At 43.3% G+C, this 8128-nt stretch overlaps 1 non-coding gene across 1 annotated transcript; it reads right to left on the reverse strand.

Annotated features, from left to right (window-relative positions):
- Positions 1 to 1782: 1782 nt before the first annotated feature.
- On the reverse strand, positions 1783 to 1855 carry TRNAK-UUU. Its single transcript has one exon. It is a non-coding gene; the product is annotated as a tRNA-Lys (tRNA).
- Between the last annotated feature and the right edge of the window lie 6273 nt (positions 1856 to 8128).

Genomic DNA, 8128 nt, shown 5'->3' on the forward strand with positions numbered 1-8128 from the left:
GGGGAGATCCGCTGCTTACTGCTCACGGAAACATCCGACCTTATGGTCAAGTCGTCCGCCTATCTTTCTGATCTCATTCGTTTTCCGATCGCATAAAAAGTCATGAGATCAAAAAAGAAATGTGAGAATGTAGTTACAGATGTAAAAAAAGTAAATATCTCGTTCTCTTGGTCCATAGATGGGGCATCCTATCCGATGGATGAATGAGGAGCCTCTGTCGAGTAGTGAAATGATAGGATTCTGCTTTTTGGTTAAACCGAAACACAAGTCGGCGATTCAAGCCAAGAGTGCGGGCACCTTAAGAGCGGTCAAAGCTAGAAGCTATATCATGATTGCTGGAACGAAAGACCCGATGAGTATTTTCGTACCACCTTCCAATCTTCTTAGTCAATTGTGTACTTTTCCACTAGGCGAGACATAAGTTATCGGAATCCGGGGCCTGTTTTTCCCTATTTCCCAAGGGGAATGTCAAATTGTGTGGTTTCACAGTCTTATGAGACAGAAAGTTTTGGAAAATGGAGCTGCCGTTTTCACTACTTTGGTCCCTAGCAATATTGTTGCTTAAACTAACATGGAAAGTGGGTTCAATCACTTTAAAGTGCCCTCTCAAGTGTCATCTCATAATGGTAATCTCCTTATGGTATAGTAATTTGGCTTAGAATAAGAAACCTATCTCTTCCCCTTAATGGCTTTTCACTACCCCTTGCGGGAATGCGTATTGTTGCTGCATCGCCACCGTATTCCTGACTTGCTTTTCCGAACTGCTTGTTTTCTCGGGGCTGCAGTCCAGTTGCTTAGTGGTTTGCTTCTCGGTCTACCCAATCAAGGTTAGACCTCGCTCTATCAACCATTGCTTTAAATAGTATCATGTTATTTCATCTTTCATTGATACCATCATTACAATCGAGGGCCTACAATCCATGGAAATCCCTATTCCGATCACTGGGAAAGAAGAGCAAGTAAGTAATGAATGAATGAATGAATTTAGATGGTATATAAACATCTTCCCATGAAGGGAAGGTGCTATAGTATCTAACTAAGAAAAAAAGTAGGTTGTGAAATGATAGGAAATATGCCATGCAGAAAATCCAGGAAATATTTCCTTGATTTTCGGATGACCCGGCTTATCTTTGCAGGTATCCTTATTTAGCAGAATCTAGTGAGTGTTCCATTAAAAGGAAAGAGAGCTATTCGTTGTAGGATTGATCCAGACAACCCAACCTAAGTCACCTATTGCGCCTAACCTAAGTATAGTGCCAGTGGTCGGCGAGGAGAAGTTCATTCCTATAGAGAAGAGAGGGGATCCTATTTCCTTTCCCCCTTTCCCAGTATGGCAACCTTATCTTCCAGCATGAAAGTTGGTATCAGAATGAAACAATCCAATCCAATCCATACTTGTGGAGTGCTCAGTTCAGTTCCTGATTTCTCTCAAGCCTAAACCGGAAAAGGAAACCTATTACCCGGGGTCCCCCCTTTCGGCTATCTCATCTGCTGTTCCTCGACTCTCAGGAAGGTAAGATCATCAATCAATAGTAGGCTGCTGCTCTGTGCAGTTAAAGATGGGATCCAACCTGTTCTGTTTGCTTGTTTCCTATAATCTATGCTCGATTCCATATTTCTGTATCCTTCGATTCCCGGGACAGATCTGATCTCCTTTATACTGACCTCAAACAACGAGCGAAGTCGAGATGTTGATGAGAAAGGGGCTTTTCTCAAGGCCAAAGAGTGCTCTTTGAAGGCTACTATGCATCCTTACGAATACAAGAGTGGTTTTTTTTGTTTTGGGTATAGCAGGACTTGAACCTGCGACCATTAGGTTAAAAGCCCAATGCTCTACCAACTGAGCTATACACCCGATTTTACAAGAAGGCTTGGTGCGGAAAAGAAAAGAGGGCGGCCTGGCCCCTTTTCTTCTTATCATATCACAAGGGCGCGGCTCTGTATGGTATAGTACTGTGGAGCAAGTTTGGGAGTCCTTTCCACTCATTGAGGATTCTATCTAAAAAAGAAGGTCAACGGGGGAGACTGCAGTAGCTCGAACTCAGACTATCTACGAAAAAGGTAAAGTCGTCTTTCCTAGGGTTCGACCGAAAGGAGCTGTGTTCTATGGTTTGACGTTGTGGAGGTCCAGCACTCTTCTAAACGAAGAAAGAAGGGATTCGCGCTACCTCCTACTCCTACAGAAGATCGATTGGCGCGAACTTCCGATCGATTCCTTATTCATTGTTGCCGACCCTTACATCATCATAAAGAGAATCAAGATATCCCAAGAACCCAGCTAGGGATGAATGACTAGCGCTCAAGAACAAGCAAGGGATGAGCGCACGGGAGCGGCGTTGCTTGTTGCTTTATTATCACATTAGAGAAGCGGAACCTCCAAGCTCAGACATCTCGAACTCAGAAACTACCCTTCTATCCCACCCTGCTCCTCCGGCATCGGAAGCAGAACTACCTGACCGAAGGAGATAGACAGGAAGGGAAGACGGTCATACAAAGTCCGAATAAAGCTCTCTTGAAGCTGCATCTGAATAGACCTAGAGTCACTCAGTACATACGAACCCTTGAATAAATAAGAATTGAGAAGTATGAAATGTGGGCATCATAACAAAAAAAGAAAAAGACCGAACCAGTAAGACTAATGTCTACTTATTTATACCTTTGAGAGGTCCACTTAGACTATTATGATTTTCTCTTTAGCTACGTAGGTTATATAAGATTCAATTCAATCTCACAAGCGGACTGGACTACCTTCAGCTACTACAAGATATTTAGAAACCTAAGAAGCTGAGCCTACTTTACGCACTTAAGGCAGCAGCAGATGATGAAGAAATGGGCGGTAGATGATAATGAGAAAGGGCGCCCCTTGGCATTTCCTGTGGGGGAGTCTGATTGATCCAATCACGACGAATGATGTCAACCCCCTCTTTTGCGCCTAACTTGACTCTGATTCTCCCACTATGAGAGCTGATCTAGGGGCTAGTTCGGCTACAAAATGGAATTTATGAAAGCCCCCCGTCTTTCCGACTCAATGTATTGCCCTTTGGGACCAGGATCTGACGAGGAAGTGAGAGAGGGGACACCAAACATAGGTGCGTACCATTGCCCCAATCCAATGGACTATGTCATACAGGGAGGAACCCTTGGAGGTTGGGACAGAAAGAAAGCAGGTTTTGCTTCTGCTTCCTTCGAGCAACCAAACTCTTTCGTCAGGTGTGGGTCAAGTTCCCTCATTATTGCTTGACTTCCCCTTTGGGGCATGAAAAGATGGACTAGGACTTAAGTAAGGGAGAGGACAACCCCTGTTTCTGGCTTACCTTCAACGAGTGAGTGCTATTCCCATTCCTTACTTTGATCCGACCCTGTTCCCCGACCAGTTTGCTTGCTCACTAGAAGAGTCAAGCGAGAGCAGCTAGTTTAGAAGGAAAAGGACACCTGGGGCTATTCGGCCTCACTTGTCGGAGACTGAAATACCGCTCGCTTACTTGCTGATCAAGGAGGTCATTTCCACTTACTCTAAGCATAGAAGGAAGAAGATTGAAAAACTAACAAACAAATTGTCTTCAGCCCTACTTACTTATAGGCTGACTTGGCCCAAGAAACAAGGTTCTATTGGGCTTGTAGGGCTTAAAAAAGAATGAGCTAGATCGCAGGTATTTGGATACGAGGTAGTAGCGGGGTCTAGTCGAAGCGGTGCGCAAAGTGTACAAAGGCGAGTCTCACGGGCAGCGACACGTGAGGGGTCTCCCGAACTTCATGGAAGACGCAGTTAGGGAGTTGGAAGATGCACTTTGGACTCCTGCACCAGTAAGAATGGAACTGGAATAAAAAGTCGGGGTAGCTAGTCACTCCGTTACTGAGGAAAGAGAGGATGGCATTTCCATAAGTAGACTCTCCTTCTTACTGAATCCTTATCCTGCCCTCTCTACTCGGGAACAATTCATTCTTAACTCGTACATAAGTTCCGGGCGTCGACAAGAGAGTTAGCGATCTACAGCTGGTTTGGTGGACTGGTGGTGACACGGGCGGGCCCTCTACTTTATTTGCCGAATCCAATCGATCATGGGCGGCCCTCTTCGTTCACAGTCTTTCTTTCCTTTCGAATCCAATTGTTCCAATCTGACCAAATAGCAATTCATTGAAATCATTCGAGTCACCTCTTTTTTAAGCACTTGACCAAGCCTATTTCTATAGAAAAGGACAGGAATCTATTGACTTTGAGTCTGTCTCCTACTACGAAATTGGAACTGAACACAGGATGGCAATAGTGAGAAAAAAAATCCCCTCATACTACGTCATTATTTATTCGATTTTCCCTGGTAAGTGCTCCAGATGCAGTTGCTTTAGTTGACGTAGTGAGTGGAACCTAATTATATGTTTCCTTGAATACCAGAGTTGCCTTTTGTAGATGAGAAAGCCAACAATTTTGCAAGGAGTTGATAATTGCACTTGAAGTAGTAAGTTTAAAGACAGTTGAAACTTAATGGCACCGTTTAACCAAGCACTCTTGTAGCTTCGGAAACTCCGTGTTCAGATCGGTGAGGCAAGAGACGAATTCATCGTCAGTTACCTCCACGATATCCAAAATACCCTCAAGACCATGAAGACAGATAATGAGAGTCAGGTTCAAACAATTCAAGGATTGTAAATACCATAACAGCAAAGTAGAATGCACCAAATTTTTTCTATTACCGGCTCCAGGAAGAGCACACCAAATGAAAGAAACTATTACTCAAAAAGCGAATCACATCTCGATCCACAAACTGCCAAAAGCCTTTGTTATTCCATTCCCAGTGGAACGTCAACCTGTTTAACAACAATTTTCTAAGAAACTTGCTGAATTCTAAATGAAACAACCTTATTTTCAAGTGACAGGCAATATCCATTTCAACCAATTATTCAAGATCAAAGGGCTAACTGCACAGCTAATTGAATTCCTTTTCGAGGTTGAGTTCATCTTGAAACCGCATTTGCTTCCTAATTAAACTGAGAAAAAATAAGAATATTAAAAGAAAGACTCCACAGAACATGAATGAATTCAGGTACATCACATCAGGCTGATATGTGCCGGTATCATACCTGTTTCAAGATTCTGGCTAAGCCCTTCTTGTTGCCACATATCCAGTTTCTTCTAAGGTTTCTGGAATTGCTCAAGTTCCTGCTCAACGCTTCTTGTCTAGCTCCAGTCTAGCACTTGTACCAGTCGCCTACCAGATCACGGCTTTGCTCCAATTCTACTCTCCAATTATGCAATCCTCTCCAAAATTGGGGCTTTTCTTCACTTCAGCGCTTCCCCTCGCAGTGGATTCCACTAGGTTCTTAACCTCTTCCCAATTCTTAAACTGAAACCTGCGATGTCTAATCCAACTCGGCACCTAACCAGCTTGTCAGCATCGTAAGTTTGCCTCAACATTCCCCCTAGAAATACAAAAATAATGTAAATCTACTTTCATTTATTTATTAGGGTAGGGATGAGACTTTCTTTTTCTTTTTCTATTTTCTAGAATAAGTATGCTCTGGAGTAAAAGGATTCGAACCTTTGCATGCCGGTACCAAAAACCGATGCCTTACCACTTGGCTATACTCCAAACGGGGGGAAGGCTCGATGAAAACGAGCTGGGATATAGATTTTTCAGAAGGAAGAGTTAGTTACCCTCGGTCTTCCTTCTTTCCCGGGAATCAAGGAAGTAGTAGCGGGACAGTCCTTTATTTCCCCCTTTAGACCAACTACAACAAGCTCGCTCCTTAGGTTAGCTCTCTGCTCTACCTATTTGTTTGCAATGCCTTGCTTATCAAAATAGGCCTTTCTGTAACCTGACCTTACGCTGAAAAACTGCACTTGTTGGCTCTGCGTCCACTGAAACTTATGAAAAAGAAATGTTATTCTATCGATATCTTCAAGAGTTCCCTAACCCCCTGACTGAGAGTGCTATGATGGGCTATTGAAGTTCGTCCCTGCGGCACGGTGGGGCAGTGCAAATCCTTTCATTAATGAAGTTCCGCCCTGACACTCCCATTATTGGCTTCCTTCCCGGGGGACCGCTCGGGCGAAGGCAGAGCATGGAATGATCGTAGGGGCATCCTTCCTAGGTGGAAAAGACGTGTGTGACTAAAACCAGGAGGAGAAATCCATTTTCAAATGGCGACAGAAAGAAAGGAATCACGAAATAGAAGAAAAAGTGCACTGTGCTGGCAAATGTGGAGAATAGCCATCCATCTTTCATCAATGAAATTGTTCCGTATGGGTAGCAAATACACATATCAGAAGAGCCAACCCGAAAGCACTTGCTTCAAAGAAGCAGCAGTTACCAAGAAATTCCTGTTTCAAGTCAGTATATCTCGATAGAACCAATTCCAATCCAGGTAGTGTGAACAGAGGATGTGGAAGTTCTGTTTCCTTGCCTTGTCAAGCATTTCATCTGACACTCTATCTATACTATAGCTAGATCAATTCCTATTCTTTCTTCCAGGCGACTTTACTCCAAAGAATTTTGCCTTCTTATCTTGACTCGATCTCACGAAATTGGATTGATTGGCACACCGCGCATCTGGCATTCGCTTCTCCTATCTATCTCTTCCAACTAAGCTGATCACTGGAAAATATGAAATCCTGCAAGCAATCATTCCAGAGCCAACTACGAAGATACCTGGTCTTCCACTCTGTTCACTGGAGGAAAGACAAGAAAGTAAACAATTCTTCAAAGGAATTGGCTCTACCGGAACAGAGGAATTGGCTCGCTCCTTCGCTCGCTGGGTAAGCATAGAATGCACACAAGTCTGGTATCAAAGCGTATCTACTTGAAAAGGAGACTACTTGAACAGATGAAATGGAAGGAAGAAATGAAAGTTCGATCTACCAACGTAGAGTCCGCCCCTCCCAGGAAGAAGAAATTTGCTACTTTGGCTCATCAGTTGGTAAGTCTGTCTATGAAGTTCAGTGCCCAGAAAAGAGAAAAAAAGACCAAAACAAGCTTTTTCAAGCTCTACAAGTCCTATATATATAGTGTTCCACTAGATAGCCGTGTTAAACTAGTCCAGTCTTGCCGAGTGGCCTTATCTTCTGGTTACCTGGTCCGGTACTTCTACTTCGAGAGTGAGTTAGTAAACAGGATCAACTTTATGATCCATTTTGAGAAATTGCAATCACAGAATCAGAATGAGTGGGTCTAGAGTCCATCCTCACACAGTTGAAATGCTGCTTCTCCCTTCTCCTTTCCAAAAGAAAGTGGATCTCATAGCCTCTGACAATTTGAAAAGTAGGTCTCAGTCTCATTTTCAGATGCCATTTTCCACCGGAAAGAGAATCCCATATTCTTTAAGCCAAGCCGCCAATCCTAGGGTCAATGCGGAACAGGAAACCATTGCTATTTGAGCAGTTAGAGAATCGAAATTCCACTCATTAAGAAATCGATCGGCGAATGCCAGAGGAAGGATAAGGGGAGCCTACACCAACGTAGTCTTAGCCCTAGAACACATGGAGCTTGGAGCACTGATAATAAGTCTGTCTGATTTTCAAGGAGTTTATGAACAATCACCACATCCATATTGAGGAGAAAGCTCACTCAGGCTACTGAACTTGTAAATACAGTTGCGCTCATGATAGGGACTCCGTTTATGGCGTGAGGTGAAGTTAGAAGCATACCTGGATATATACTCATAGTGGCTTCCATACCTATCTCCGGTAGAACTAACAAAATAGAAACCTATGACTAGTAGACTCATACGAAAACTTGAAAGATCTATTTCATTAGAAGAGAAAGTTCACTAATCTATGGCCTAGAAAGCCAAAAGAAATGATCAGTCCAATGACAAAAGGACAGAAGCGCGTTCCCTTCGTCCTCAATGTGCGTCCACAGCTTACTCGAGTGCTTGAGATATTCATTTGGTTTAAGGCACCTTCATCGTAGGAAGGAAAAAACCCGGATCCCCGGGCGGATCATTCCCTCTAACAAGCTAAACAAGAGTCCAGGAGCGAGAGAGGAAAATCCAAAGTGCAAATAACATAATATGAAAAAAGAAAAAAGTTCTATTGAGTTGTTGAAAAAAAAGGCACTTTAGAAGCGAAAGTAGGCTATTCTCGTAAAGGAATATCGTAACGGGCGACTAGGTAATATAGAAGGCCGACCCACCC

This window comes from Triticum dicoccoides, chromosome 7B, assembly GCF_002162155.2.
Source record: "Triticum dicoccoides isolate Atlit2015 ecotype Zavitan chromosome 7B, WEW_v2.0, whole genome shotgun sequence".
Taxonomy (NCBI): domain Eukaryota; kingdom Viridiplantae; phylum Streptophyta; class Magnoliopsida; order Poales; family Poaceae; genus Triticum; species Triticum dicoccoides.